Below are 15,972 nucleotides of genomic sequence, written 5' to 3'. Positions count from 1 at the left end.
ATTGGGTGGTGTGGAACACAGGCAGGATGGTGCTGCTGCAATTGTCTTGTTTGTGGGCTTCCTAGAGGCACCTGGTTGGCCACTGTGTGAACAGACTGCTGGACTTGATTAGGGTTGCCAGGTCCCTCTTTGCTATTGGCAGGAGGTTTCTGGGGCGGAGCCTGAGGAGGGCAGGGTTTGGAGAGGGGAGGGACTTCAATGCCATAGAGTCCAATGACCAAAGCGGCCATTTTCTCCAGGTGAACTGATCTCTATAGGCTGGAGATCAGTTGTAATAGCAGGAGATCTTCTGCTATTACCTGGAGGTTGGCAACCCTAGGACTTGATGGACCTTGGTCTGATCCAGCATAGCCTTTCTTATGTTCTTATGTAAGAACAAATTGGGAACATCAGCAACAAAAGTAGAGGAAATCAAAAAGGCTCATAAAAACAAAAAAGAATTCCTCTGTGGAGAGGAAGGCAAGAACTCAATGTGGGGCTGCCATTTTTGGAGGTAGATCCATTACTTTTAACAGCTGAGTAACCAGGCTTAATTCAGGGGGTGGCCGACTTCTACTTTATAATACAATGCATTAATTGTAAAGGTTGTTTCTCATCATTTGTTTCTCCTTCTGCATATTTTTAGTCTCCATGGTGATAGCGATCTGAATAGTTCACTGATTAATTAGACCAGTCTATACTTCTGACACACCTGGTACATTTTTTGAAATTTTGATAAAGGTTATTGGATTGTTTTACGCATCTGTGACGGGGGGGGGGGGCGGAAACAGCCTTCTGAGGCTTAAGTCACAACTCACGGAAATAGATCCCTTTAAATTTCAAATAAGTTCAGGACTGCAGACATAAAATTTCATTCACACCGGGTCTGTCCCTTCACACTAACTTGTAGCGTTGGCAACTCCAGACTGAGAAATTCCTGGAGATTTGGGGATGGAGCCTGGAACGGCCAAGATTGGGAAGGGGCGGGGCCTCAGCAAGGTATAATGCCAAAGTAGCAGTTTTCTCCAGGGGGGGCTGATCTTTGGAGATCAGTTGCGATCCTGGGGTATCTCCAGGCCCCACCTGGATGTTGGCAACCCTGCACATTAGGCCCAAAGGTGAGCTTCACATGTCTGTAGCAAGTTTCTGTGCACTGGTATTGCTGAAGGTTAAGCGCTGATGGTCTCTGGACCAGTTAGTCAGCGGCTGTAAGAAATTTCTCCCGAATATGCAGTTCTGCAAAGCTAAATTGTCTTCCTTTCTTCCTCTGCATCCTGCCTTTCAGCAATGCGTCCACTTCTCATTCGGACCATTCAGCGCAGACAAAGTCTGCTTCTGCTGTCTCGTCGGATTCCATCTCCACCTCCACAGAGAACTATTCCCCGGATTTAAGGGTAAGTCTTTAGGCCGCATAGGCCACAGAACCGTCACGCAAAAAGCGCTTTTACTGGGTTGTGCCATGTGAAATGTCAAGTGTGGCAGCAACATCTTGGTGTCCATTTCCATGAAGGAAGAACTATAATGTTCTGGCAAAGTGTAGCTAGTCTCTGTGGAGCAGGGCTCCCCAACCTTTTTGAGTAGGGTTGCCAACCTCCAGGTAATCAGCACAGTCAAAGTACAAAATTACAAAATTATTATTAGTGATTAGAATGAGCTGGATTATACCATTCATTGGATATCCTACTTGAATTGGACTTTTCAACCTCACCATAAAGAAAAATTGCATATTTGCATCTATAGCATCGAGAATATGTGTACACCTGTGTGGTTGACATTGAGAGAATTTTGTATATATGTATCATAGTAGGATAGCATTTGTTGTTGTTGTATAACACTTGTTGTAATTTGTCCTAATCACTAATAATAATTTTGTAATTTTGTGCTTTGACTGTGCTGATTTCCAAACCTACTAGGTACAGGCATAGTGATGCTCTTATTTGTTTAACCTCCAGGTAATAGCTGGAGATCTCCTACTATTACAACTGATCTCCAGCCGACAGAGATCAGTATCCCTGGAGAAAATGGCCGCTTTGGCCCATTGGTCTCTATGGCATTGAAGTCCCTTTGCTTAAAAAATATCCAAAAATATGTGGATCCAATCCAGTTTCTCAGGATTGCTAGTCAACCCTATCCCGGAAGGCTTGGCTTTGCAATAATGAGAATGTAGCTTAGGGTTGCCAACATTCAGGTACTAGCTGAAGATCTCCTGCTATTACAACTGATCTCCAGCTGATAGAGATCAGTTCACCTGGAGAGAATGGCCGCTTTGGCCATTGGACTCTATGGCATTGAAGTCCCTCTCCTCCCCAAACCCCATCCTTCTCAGGCTCTGCCCCAAAAACCTCCCGCCGGTGGCGAAGAGGGACCTGGCAACCCTATTTTTGAGCCTGCGGGCACCTTTGGAATTCTAACACAACTCGATATGCACAGCCACAAAACGGCTGCCACAGGAGGCAAAGCCAGCCCTAAAACAGCTGCAGCAGCTTCCCTTCAGTCACGCAGTGAAGATCCTTGCACTGCGGGGGCGGCTGCATCAAAGCAACACTGCTAAAAATCTGCACCATCAATCCAATCTCAAATGGTCAATCAGAAGCCCTGCTGGCCTGGGCAAAAGCCCCACCTAACCCTACCCACCTTATAAAAATACTTGGTGGGTACGAGTAAAGGTGGCGGTGGGTGCTGTGGCTCCTGGGGTCACCGTGTTGGGGACCCTGCTGTTGAGTCTGTTTCAATCTGAGACAGTGTTGGTCTGTTCCCGGTTTGTACAATCTGGAGAATTGAGACCGGTGCAAATTGTGTTCAGTCAGTGTTTCTTTTTCTGGAGTAAATAGTAGCTGCTTCTTTCTGAGCTTGTAGCATCGAGCGTGAGCGCAGGGCCGTTGTCATGCGCACGGCGTTACCTCTTGTGCTCGCTTTCGACACAATATGGACCCCTCGGGAGGAATGGCCTTCGTTTTCACATCGTATCTGTGGGTAAAGTAGCCCTGTTGAGGGGAGCACAAGGGTGTGTGTGGAAAATTAGCATGTTGATCACCTTGTTTTTCTGATGTAGTTAGGTTTTCACAGGAGGGCTGTTTCTCATGGAGGTTTTCACATGGTGTAGTGGTTAAGAGCGGTGGTTTGGAGCGGTGGACTCTGATTTGGAGAACCGGGTGCGATTCCACACTCCTCCACATGAGCGGCGGAGACTAATCTGGTGAACTGGATTTGTTTCCCCACTCCTCCACATGAAGCCAGCTGGGTGACCTTGGGCAAGTCACAGCTCTCTCAGCCCCACCTACCTCACAGGTTGTCTGTTGTGGGGAGGGGAAGGGAAGGTGATTGTAAGCCGGTTTGATTCTTCCTTAAGTGGGAGAGAAAGTTGGCATATAAAAACCAACTCTTCTTCTGTTTCATTCAACCAGTTCCCCAAATGAATCCCTGCATGAGGGATTCGAGTTCTGGCTGTCAGAGAGCCGGCCTTGAAATTCTCTTTCCTTTTTTTTTTTTTTTTAAATGAGGATTGCATTGGGGGAACACTATCTTTTTAAAATCTGCAGCATGACCTTGGATATTTTCTCCAAGCTACTTGTTTTTGATGAAGGTTGCAGCTACAGGAAACAAAAACTGAGTTCCAAATATATGTATGAATCTGAGCATTGGGGATCTCAATTCCTAACACGCTCTAGACAGAATCAAGTCTGGCCTTGCTGTTAGATCTTGGTTAGCATCACGAAGTTTGGGTGTTTGCTTAGGACAGTAGTTTTCAAATTGTGATCTGTGGAGCCCTAGGAAACTTACAGTTCAGTTCTTAGAATATCAGTAATGAAGAAGAGTTGAAGAAGAAGAGGAGAAGAAGAAGAGTTGAAGGAGAAGAAGAAGAGATGGTTTTTATATGCCAACTTTCCCTACTACTTAAGGAAGAATCAAACCATTTTACAGTCACCTTCCCCCCCCCCACAACAAACACCATGTGAGGGAGGTGGGGCTGAGAGAGTGTGACTAGCCCAAGGTCACCCAGCTGGCTTAATGTGTAGGACTGGGGAAGTGGAGTCTGATCTGGAGAACCAAGTTTGTTTCCCCGTTCCTCCACATGAGCGTCAGACACTACTTTGGTGAACTGGATTTGTTTCCTCACTCCTACACACAAAGGCAGCTGGGTCACCTTGGGCTAGTCACACACTCTCAGCCCCACCTACTTCACAGGGTGTCTGTCGTAGGGAGGGGAAGGGAAGGTGATTGTGAGCTGGTTTGATTCTCCCTTAAGTGGCAGAAAAAGTTGGCATATGAAAACCAATTCTTCTTCTTCAAATCCAGTTCACCAGATTAGCTTCTGCCGCTCATGTGGAGGAGTGGGTAATCAAACCCAGTTCTCCAGATCAGACTCCACTGCTCCAAACCACCACTCTCTTAACCACTACACCATGCTGGCAGTTGGTTTTTATAGGCTGACTTTCTCTACCTTTTAAAGAGAATCAAACCAGCCTATAAACTCCTTCCCTTCCTTTCCCCACAACAGACACCCTATGAGGTAGGTAGTGCTGAGAGAGCTCTAAGAGAGCTGTGCCTAGCCCAAGGTCACCTAGCTGGCTTCATGTGTAGGAGCGGGGAAACCAACCCGGTTCACCAGATTTGCGTCCACCACTCCAAACCACTGCTGTTAACCACTACACCACGCAGCCTGTCTCTTCCCAGAATACCTTTGAGGTGTGTTTTTCTGTAGCTGTGGACAATGGTAGGAGGTGGGAGAAGAAAATCAGGACAGCTTTGTGACAGAAAAGCAAGGAAAGGGCAGGCAAGCGTTCCCAAAGGTGGCCTCAAATTGAGCATGAGGTGCCGCAGTGAAAAGCATCAGCAGGCTGTTGGAGGGGGATCTCTTGAGGTCTACCTCAGAAGCGCTGTTGCTGCCAGACAGACAGACTGTGGTGTTTGGGTGTTTATCCATTGGTATGATGTCCATGTGGTTTGAGTTATTTCCAATTATGTCAGAAAAGCCCTTCACAGTTCCTTGGCATGGATAGCTAGCATTATCCCTGAGCATGTGTACGCCGGTTCACGCAAGCCATGATTGAATAGCCTGAAGAGGTTGTCGTAGGCATGGAAAGGAGAAGAGAGATCTTGTCAAGGAGTGGTACTTACTGCTTTAGAAGGGGGATAAAAGGAAAGCTGAAGTAACAAGGGAGAGCATCCCATGCACAGGGGCCAACCATTTTAATATCCATGCATCTCTGTCTATTTCTTTTTGTCATCAAGTCACAGCTGAGTTATGGCGACCCCGTAGGGTTTTCAAGGCAAGAGACGTTTGGAGGTGGTTCGCCATTGCCGGCCTCCACATCATGACCCTGGTATTCCTTGGAGGTCTCCCTTCCAAATACTACCCAGGGTTACCATGCTTAGCTTCTGAGATCTGACAAGATCAGGCAAGCCAGTGTGATAGTGGTTAAGAGCGCCGGACTCTAATCTGGAGAACCGGGTTCGATTCCCCACTCTTCCACATGAAGCCTGCTGGGTGACCTTGGGCCAGTCTCAGTTCTCTCAGAACTCTCTCAGCCCCACCTACCCCACAAGGTGTCTGTTGTGGGGAGGGGAAGGGAAGCCAATTGGAAGCCGCTTTGAGACTCCTTAAAGGTAGAGAAAAAGTGTGTTATAAAAACCAACTGTTCTTCTATTCACGTCAGGGCTCTCTGTCTATAGCATGCCTTATTCTGTGGGCTAAGCGTGTTCAACCGTAATGATAGCAAAGAATCCTACACGCCTTTCCCAGAAGGGATCAAGATGCAAACAATGAAATTAATAAGGAACTTCTAAGCATTGGTATTTATAGAATGGAATTAAATGCCCAAGAAGCTATTGACTCCTATCTCCTTGCATCTGAGAGCCATTTCACACCTTATGTAAAGAGAAACAAGACTGTCATGGTTCTTTGACAAGGGAACTTGTGTGTGATGTGTGCTTTCAAACACATGTTTGTAAAATCTGCACTACCTTTAAAAATGTATGTTAAGTTTACATTTTAAAACTGGGAAACTTTATTTATTGGGGCTGTCTTTACCCCAGAACTCTCAGCCAAAGGTTCCTTAGGCAACTTCTAGTCAATAATCAAACAGCGCATCAATAAAACCAGCCATAAAAGAGCAGCTTTAAAGGAGATATCTCTTTAAAGGCAAGCCAGTGACCCTCAAGAAGCACCGAATGGATCAGTCAGAGTAGCAAATAAAACTAAATTTGGGGCATTCAGAAAGTCTGTGTGTGGTGGGGAATAACCAAAAAGTGTGTGAGAATAAGCAATATTCACCACATGAATTAACCTGGGTCTCAGGGAATGCCACACCATGATTGGGGAGCATCTTTAAATCACTCACACAGTGGCTATTTTGCTGTAGGGCTATTTTGCTGTAGTGGCTATTTTGCTGTTCACGCAGATCTTAAATGGGTGCTAAAATACATCCTGAATTCTGGCCATTCTGAATCGGAGAACTGGTTGGATTTCTAACGACATCATTTTTGGATGAAGCTGGATAGTAGTTGTGTGAGAGTGCGTGCCTATAGCATGTGCTGTAAAGTCATATTGAAGAAAGATGTCTTCTCGTTCCCCCCATTTGACTGTATAAATCAGAGGCATTTGGGATTGGCAAAGATCTTGGATCATCTGGCTGGTCTTCTCGCCAGCCTGGAAAATGTTTATGGCTATGGTTATGTTTAACATATGTCTCTTAACGCTTGGGCTGATGCTTTTAAAAAAGAAAACGTATTTAAATGTCCTCCTTCTTTTAAAAGTTTGGCGCAAGGGTGTCAAAGATAAAGCCCGGGGGCTGGATCAGGCCCTTTGAGGGCTGTTATCCGGCCCGCGAGCCGAGGCAACCACCCCCCTGCTTCCAGTTCTGGGCTGCGGGGGCCTTACGATCCATGTGGAGATCCCAGCGGGGATCGGAAGGTGGGGGCTCCAGCCCAGCACTTGAATTGCCCTCTGCCACCACTCCCGAAGTTGGGGAGTACGATGTACGAGCTGGGCTCCTCAGCTGAGGAAGCCACCACCACCACCCTGCTCCTGATCTTGGCTATGGAGCACGCTACGGGCTTGCCAGCTGAGGCAGAACCCCGGCCCCCCCGGTCTGGGCTGGCGAGCCCACTCGGACCCTGGCAGTCCTGGTTTGACTTATTGTGGAGGACAGGTCTATCAGCAGGTATTAGTCATGAGCTTTTTGTAATCTGCCTTGAGTCCCAGCAAGAAAGGTAGACGGTAAATGGAATAAATGATGGCTAAAAGGAGGCTTCATGTTCAGAGAACACTAGTTGCTGGTGGAGGCAGCATCAGGAGAGGCTTTTGAATTTGAGCTGCTGCGTGTGGTAGGGTTGCCAACCCCCAGGTACTAGCTGGAGATCTCCCGCTATTACAAGTGTTCTCCAGCCAATAGGGATCAGTTCCCCTAAAGAAAGTGGTCGCTTTGGCAATTGGACTCTGTAGCATTGAAGTGCCTCCCCAAACCCCACCCTCCTCAGGTTCTGCCCCCAAAACCTCCCGCCAGCAGCAAAGAGGGACCTGGCAACCCTAGCGTATGGGCTTCCTAGCGGCATCTGGTTTACCGTTGTGAGAAACAGGATATTGGACTCCATGGCCTATTGGCTTGATCCAGCAGGGCTTGCTTTAGGCTTCCAAGCCCTGGCTGCCCCTAGTACTAAATCAAAATTTATGTCCTTTCTTGTTGGTTCCATGACCAACTCGTTTAATTGTGTATCATATCTAGAATTTTTTTCTCTCTTTATCATGACCTGTTCAGTGTGAATGTAACAGAAGACTTCCGTTCTCACAACCTTTTCTCTTTTGGCTTCCTGCCTGATTCTTTCTCCATTTCAACAACTCCTACATTTCAAGGGCTTGCTTGCACAGTTTGTGGCGGGTTCCCGTACAGAATATAATCTGTGCAGGAATCTCCCTCCTTCCTGAGGACTGATGGATTTATTATAAATAATACACATCCTACCATTCTCATATAACACCTGAAGTGGTAGCAGCAACCGATGGAATCTGTAGTTACAGATAAGTCCAGTCTAGTTGTCTATAATGAGTAAAATAATCCCTTCATGATGACCAGGACAGGAAATTTAATAAGAGTTGGCAGTAGGGTTGCCAGCTCCAGATCAGGAAATTCCTGGAGGTTTGGGGGTGGAGCTTGAGACAGGCAAGGTTTGGGGAGGGAAGAAAGTGCAACAGAGATGTGATGTCCATAGAGTCCGCTGTCTGAAGCTGCCATTTTCTCCAGGGAAGCTGATCTCTTGTGGTTTGGTGATCAGTTGTAATCCTGGAGGAACTCCAGCTGCTACCTGGAGGTCGGCAGGCCTAGACAGCAGATCCCTAGCATCCCAAACCCTGTTACTTACGGGGAAAGACCTAGTGATTATCAGGATCATCAAAAGCCACCATGGTCCAGCAAAGATTCCTTTTGGGCTGTGATATAGATGTCTTCATATGAATTGCTACTGCAGTTACCTTTTTAAAATTGTTGTTGTTCTGCTCTGATTAGCATCTTTTTTTAGTACAGTTTTTAGTTTGCATTTTGTCTCCTGACGAATTTTATTAATTGCTTCGCTGATTATAACTGAAAGGGAAGGGTATATATATATATATATATATTTGAACAAACTAATAGGTTCTGCATCACTGTTCTGAAAGCAAACCTCAGAGTTTGACCCAAACTGCATTAGTGTGGAGACATGAATGCTCAGGACTGATCTAATGTGTTTAAAATGCTCCACACCGCTGCAGGTCTATCTTTTCATCCTCTTTGGGTCATTGGTGTCCAGCATCACCAAGAAGCAGGGAGTAAGGTAGCAGGCTAGATTTTAATGGTTATGGGGAGTTGCTGTGGCTCAGGGGTACAGCATCTGCTTGGTACGCAGAAGGTCTCAGGTTCTGTCCCCTGCATCTTCAGTTAAAGGATTTGGTAGCAGGTGATGTGAGAGACTGTTGACCATGTGTAGTGGGAGCCAGCGTGGTGTACTGGTTAAGAGCAGTGGTTTGGAGCAGTAGGCTCTGATCTGGAGAGCCAGATTTGATTCCCCACTCCTCCACATGAGCGGCGGAGGCTAATCTGGTGAACTGGATTTGTTTCCCCACTCCTACACATGAAACCAGCTGGGTGACCTTGGGCTAGTCACACTCTCTCAGCCCCACCTACCTCACAGGGTGTCCATTGTGGGGAGGGGAAGGGAAGGTGATTTTAAGCCTGTTTGATTCTTCCTTAAGTGGTAGAGAAAGTCGGCATATAAAAACCAACTCTTCTTCTTCATTATGGGTGAAGCTGGGGAGAGGCACATTTTTATACCAAAGGGGGCAGTTGGACAAGGTGAGCTGAGCTTATTCCCCATTCTCCATTTCGTCTTTCAGCACTCGGTCACCTCAGGCGTTTTTCTGTGAGTGCACTTCTGGAATTGGAGCGGCACAAAGACCCTATATGTGAACGGGTGTGAATTAAAAAACAAACAAACATGGCTGACACTATTATGTGTACTTGGGCCTCGTGTCTGTCTTCCCAGCTAAGTCTAGAACCCCCTCCAGACTTGCTGAGTATCTCCCAAGTAATGGGAGAACTCTTATCTCTGACCACTTAACATAACCTGGTTGCCTACCAATGCCTCAAGGACCATGTAGCTGAGACCCAACATAGGTTCCCCTTCCCAAAGATTCCCATTGGGTCCCCCATCACATTACTCAGATGCAACCTAAATAGTGCATGAGAGCAAAATCCTGTAACCCTCCCCCATGAACACATGAAGCTGCCTTATACTGAATCAGACCCTTGGTCCATCAAAGAATCAGACCCTTGGTCCATTGTCTACTTAGACCGGCAGCAGCTCTCCAGGGTCTTTCACATCACCTACGTGCCTAGTCCCTTTTAACTGGAGATGCCAGGGATTGAACCTGGGACCTTTTTCATGCCAAGCAGATGCTCTACCACTGAGCCTTGGCCCCTCTCCTAGAAATGAAAGCATTTTTAAAAGGTGTAGTATTGTTCAGCAGGCACTGACTCTCAAAGAAATCACTGCATGACCTTCAGGGTTCTCAGGGACGCTTCCCACATTATATAAAAGGCACATTTTTATATCAAAGGGCTTTCCCTCTGCTCCATGGGTCCCCTGTGTTGACCAAGACATCAGAATTTTGTCGTCCCCCCCCCCCCATGAACATATTCCATTAAGCATTGCAGAAAAGGCAGAAGGATATACACAACCTGCCTTTTCTATAATGTGGGAAGCGTCCCTGAGAACCTTGAAGGTCATGTAGTGATTTCTTTGATAGTCAGTGCCCGGTGAACGATACTACACCTTTTAAAAATGCTTTCATTTCTAAAAATGGCACAATACACAACTGTTTTGTTTTTGCGAGGTTTTTTTTTTGGGGTGGGTGGGAGGTTGTCCCTAATGTCCTATGATGTGATAGGATTTTGCTTATTTGAGCAGGATTCTCTTAATTTCGCCCTTCTCTGCCCTCTATTTATAGCTCTCTCGTCATAGACCTGCCAAAGCCCAGGTTACAAGATATTGATTTAGTGCAAATTAGATCAAGGAAAGCCAGACTCGGTCAATCTTCTGTCTCTGTGGCAAGGAGAAAAAGGAAAGGGCCCCCTGAGCGTGTTCACATTTCAGAAGACAGGCAAAAAAGAAGAAGTTTATCTTAATAATGTTCAAGGTCCTTGGGTGTTTGCGTAGGCATTAGACATACAGCAAGGATGTTGTTCAGAAACTATTTATGACTGTCGTTCGTGAGGAGCAGAAGGCTGAAGGGAATAAGTCAATGGCCTTGAGATGTCCTCTTCGGAGGTGATCCATTATTTTCTAACTGGCTACAGTATTTCCTCCGATATTAACAAACTATATGCGATCTTCTTTTGCGAAGGGGAAGAGGTTTTTCTTCTTCTTTTTTCTTTCCCTTGAGCAGGGTGAGTCTAAAGAAAAAAAAGCAACAAGGATTCAAATTTAGAGAAAATTTGCAAAATGCTAGAACAGAACTAATTAGATACCGGTAATGTGTTTTGCCAGTATTGGTGAGGTTTGTATTATTTTTAAACAGGGTATTGATGTTTTTAACTCTTGTTAACATCATTGAATTTTGAGCAATACTACAGTCCTCTCTCATCTGGGACCTTTGCTTTGTGTGCCTAAGTGACAATCCATCCCTTGATACCAGAGCCCACGCTCCATAAATGTGGCATAATGAAAATGAGGTTGTACAACATTAGTCTTTTTGTTTCCTTAGGAAAAATCACAGACAGTCCGTGCCTCCGCACCCATTTACAGAGATGCATTGCTGATTTGTTTTAGTAGAAGGGGGGGGGGACCTACGCATTGCAACCCCAGAAGAACTCAAGTTATTTGAGCATCCTCCTTCAAGCTCCCACCATGATTCCTATGCTGCAGTCTGGTTTTGCAACACACTGCATTGAATTTGCTGGGTATTGGGTGTATGGGAGCCTGTATATGATTGGGGGGGGGTGAATCAGGATTGTCTTTGAGTTTCGAAGATGTTATACCCAATCATGCAATTTCAGAAGCACATAGAAATGGATCAGAGGAGCATGCCTATTATATTATGTGCTGTGGAACACAGGCAGGACAATGCTGCTGCAGTCGTCTTGTTTGTGGGCTTCCTAGAGGCACCTGGTTGGCCTCGGTGTCCAGACTGCTGGATTTGATGGGCCTGGGTCTGATCCAGCATGGCCTTTCTTATGTAAAATGGAAGATTTGTACCAGGACTGGGGGTTGGGGAGAAGGCTGGTTTGGACACTGTTTTAAACATGTCAAAGGAGTGATAAAAGAGGAGGTATCACTTCAGTGCTGCTTTTTCTTATGTTTTCAGGTCTTGGTTCTTTATGTGTGATCCCCTGAAGGGGAGATGGGAGCCTAAAATTGCCTCCACCCCAGAAAGTTGCATGTTTTTTTTTTTTTTTTTTTTTTTAAAGATGGCTTTTGAGTTGAAAGCTAGATTTAGTTTATTGCAGGGTTTCGTCTTTCAGGATGGTAGCAGTGTGGCCACTTTGGCAATTGGACTCTATGGCATTGAAGTCCTTACCCTCTGCAAACCCCTCTCTCCTCAGACTCCAGCCCAAAAAACCTCCCGCTGGTGGCAAAGAGGGACCAGGCAACCCTCCCACCATAGCTAGTGTGGTGTAGTGGTTAAGAGCAGTGGTTTGGAGCGGTGGAGTCTGATCTGGAGGACCGGGTTTGATTCCCCACTCCTCCACATGAGTGGCGGAGGCTAATCTGATGAACCAGGTTGGTTTCCCCACTAATATACACGAAGTCAGCTGGGTGACCTTGGGCAAGTCACACTCTCTCAGCCTCACCTACTTCACAGGGTGTGTGTCAGGGGAAGGGAAGGTGATTGTAAGCCGGTTTGATTCTGCCTTAAGTGGAAGAGAAAGTCGGCATATAAAAACCAACTCTTCTTCTTCTTCTTAACCCAGAACACGACCAGAAGGGTCTCTGAGGACTTTTTTGGAAAAGTTAGTAATTGCTTTTGCACTATAGCACAATAATTGTATAACGATCCGTTGTCATGAACTGATAGTTCCATGGAATTCCCAGCTTTATTCCTTTTTCAGAGGGTAGCCGTGTTGGTTTGCAGTAGAACAGCTAGATTCAAGTCCAGTCGCACCTTAAAGACCAACAAGATTTTGGGGGTACGAGCTTTGGAGAGTTGAAGCTCTGGTGAAGTATCTGACGAAGGGAGCTTTGACTCTCAAAAGCTTATACCCCCAAAATCTTGTTGGTCTCTGAGGTGCTACTGGACTCGAATCTAGCTGTTTTTAAAGTAGGTGTCTCTTCTTTTTTTGTTATGGATGGAAAGCAACGCCAAGGAAATGGTGGCTGACAGAAGAAAGCATGCACAAAGCTCTTATTTCCATTCTTCTTTATTTAAAAGGGGGTGCTTGCCTCATTGGCTCGGGTAGATATTGGCAGGTAAGTGGTGCTTGTTCCCATGGTAAGAGACTGTGCCTCAATGGTAGAACATATGATTGCTGTACAGAAGGTCCCAAGGCTCAATCCCTGTATCTCCAGCCAAAAGGATCAGGTAGTAGGTGATGGGAAAGCTCTTTCCAAGACCCAGGAGATCCAGTGCCAATCTGAGTAGGGGAGGGGCCATGGCTCAGTGATAGACCATCTGCTCGACATGCAGAAGGTCCCAGGTTCAATCCCCGACATCTCCAGTTAAAGGGACTAGGCAAGTAGGTGATGTGAAAGACCTCTGCCTGAGACCCTGGAGAGCCACTGCCAGTCTGAGTAGACAATACTGACTTTGATGGACCAAGGGTCTGATTCAGTATAAGGCAGCTTCATGTGTTCATGTGAGTAGACAATACTGACCTTGATAGGCCCAGTGGAATGGCTCAGTATGAGGCAGCTTCATGCCTTCATACCTCAATGATGGTCATAGGAATGTGTACCTTTTTTAAAGAGTTTTCATAATTTGACTGCAGCAGGCATTTTGACTATTTGTTTGTTTTAATCCAGAGTTTTCCCATAAAAAGCAACAGCGGGAGAAAGCCGAGTACCTTCCCAGCTTTTATTGTTTCCTTGCATGCCTCAAAGGCTGCCTTTGGTGTCCAGCTTTTTCAGGAGAAAGGAATGTTGCGAGACGATCAGATTGGCCTCCTCGTCCTACCGCACGCAACTCCTCCGGAGTGCCTCGATACGCATCACCCTCATAAACAGGCCATCTGCTTATGGTGTTCCCGCTTTGTTCCCGCTATGGGCTCATAAAAAGTGGAAAGATTAAGATGCGTGGCGTTTCTGTGGGATTAGCGGCCTTGCCGGGTCCAGTCATCCCTACTTGAATTATTTACCCCATCTGGTTGTTTAATCCCTGCGGGGGAAGTCCTTTTTCTCTAAGAAAGAAAGGTTGTTGACAGTGGTGGGGTTTTTTGTTCTTTCGTTTACTTTATTTTACTGTGGTCAGAGAATCAGAGAATCATAGAGTTGGAAGGGACCACCGGGGTCATCTAGTCCAACCCCCTGCACAATGCAGAAAATTCACAACTACTTCCCCCACACACACACCCCAAGTGACCCCTACTCCATGCACAGAAGATGGCCAAAAAAAAAACAACCCTCCAGGATCCCTGGCCAATCTGGCCTGGAGGAAAATTGCTTCCTGACCCCAAAGTGGCAATCGGCACTACCCTGGGCATGCAAGAAAGGGCCATGAGAGCCAGACATTGATGCAAACCTTTCTGCCCTCCCTCTCACTATCTGCCTAAGTTCACAGAATCAGCATTGCTATCAGATGGTACTACCGAGGCAGACACTGACGATTTCTTCCATGATGATCCGAGACAAGTGCAAATCACAGAGGTTTACTTGTATAAAATCCGAGCGCAACATTAGAACCCAAAGCCTCTGCTCTCACTCTGTTTGGATCTTGCTCAGCTCTTACATTTTCTCCCCCAGTCTTTCTATATGTTTAAAGGTTTGTCATAAGCAGGGGTCTATATATGGAATTCATTTAGCCTACCGTACTATACCGGAGTAGCTTCTGTGTATGAAATGTGACATTGTGGAGCAGCTGACTCAAGTAATCAGATTTTGAGTCCCTTGGTCAATTATTTAGTTTTATTATTATAGGGCTTTTTAAAAAAACCACAGCAAAGGGGCCATCATTTGGATTTTCCACCTAAAGCAACAAAATGTCTCTGGCAACCCTCTCTCCATTGCGATACAGAATGTCCATCTATGAATGCTGGACAGTCTGAGCGTATCGAGTTTATTTTTTTGTTAGTTTCTGCACAATGTGTCCAATTGTTTCTTAACAATAAGGAAGATCCCTCTGCCAGTTTCCATACTGATTTCAAAGCATGCCTCTGTTTGAGATTTTTTAAAAAATCTGCACAGCCAATCAGAATTCTTGCTGGGCAAAAGCCCTATCTGGCTCCGCCCACTTCCTAAAAACACTTGGTGGGCATCAGAAATGGTTTTGGTGGGCACTCCATTGGGAGCCCCACCGTAACCATTTCTGATGCCCGCCAAGCGTTTTTAGGAAGTGGGCGGAGCCAGATAGGGCTTTTGCCCAGCAAGGATTCTGATTGACTACTGAAGATTTGATCGGCTGTGCAGATTTTTTTAAAAAATGTTGCTTTGGTAGCAGCTACCGCCACAGCACAAGGGTCTGCACTGTGTTACTGAAGTTAAGCTGTGGCAATCATTTTATGGCTGGCTCCACCTCCTCCGGCAGCCGTTTTGTTCCTGCACCCACCGTGCCGTGTCAGAATTCCAAATGTGGCCACAGGCTCAGAAAGGTTGGGGATCCCTGCCGTAAGATGTATATATGAAGATACACGACAGTGATTACTTCACATATAAAATGCATTGTTGTGAGCGTGCTTAAGATGGTGCAGAGGCAGTCCAAAATTTGTCCTATGTCAACGCTTGGAAAATTTACCAGGGATTGTCCCTGTTTGAGTCTGAACATCCAAAAACTTAGGAAAATGCCAGCACATTTCAACAACCGTGAAAACGAGATTGTCATTAATTGGTGTGAGCTGAGGATGCACTTTCGTGATTGCTGATATTTGCAGAGAGGTAGGCGTGTGGTCCAGTTGCAGCAAAAACCTGGACAAGTCTTATGTCGCCTGAGAGCCAAACAGGTTTGTTGTGACAGAAGTTTAATGGACTGGAGATCACTAAGTCCAGATGCATGGCATGTCCTCAGTTGGGAGACAGATATATGTTGGGTTGTATCCAGTGAACCAAAAGCAAGTCTTCAAAGAATGCAACTTTCCTACTGCAGCTCATTGATCCTGCTAAAATGGTGCCTCCTCTGGCAGAGAATGACCACTGGATGCAACCCGTTGAATAGAGAAACAAAAGTGCATATTGGAATTCAGTTATTATTACTAACTAACTGATAAGAGATTATAAATGAGATAGCAGATTTAAGGTTAATTATTGAGTTAGTATAAGGTGCATAATCACGTGAGTGAAGGATCATATATCAAGTAGTATATTTCTAATGTGACTAAG

The 15,972-nt window shown here is 45.8% G+C and overlaps 1 protein-coding gene across 1 annotated transcript in view; it reads left to right on the top strand.

Annotated features, from left to right (window-relative positions):
- The first annotated feature begins 1,271 nt into the window (after positions 1-1,271).
- Positions 1,272-15,972, top strand: part of MTMR2 (myotubularin related protein 2) — a 41,394-nt gene continuing 26,693 nt past the window's right edge. Inside the window, exon 1 of the mRNA XM_056858095.1 lies at positions 1,272-1,373. The gene's annotated coding sequence lies outside the window, so the exon portion shown is untranslated. The remainder of the gene's footprint in view (positions 1,374-15,972) is intronic.

Source organism: Euleptes europaea, chromosome 12, assembly GCF_029931775.1.
Source record: "Euleptes europaea isolate rEulEur1 chromosome 12, rEulEur1.hap1, whole genome shotgun sequence".
In the NCBI taxonomy this organism is placed as follows: Eukaryota; Metazoa; Chordata; class Lepidosauria; order Squamata; family Sphaerodactylidae; genus Euleptes; species Euleptes europaea.
The sequence above is the reverse complement of the archived record's forward strand: the minus strand, read 5'-3'. Positions and strand labels throughout refer to the sequence as shown.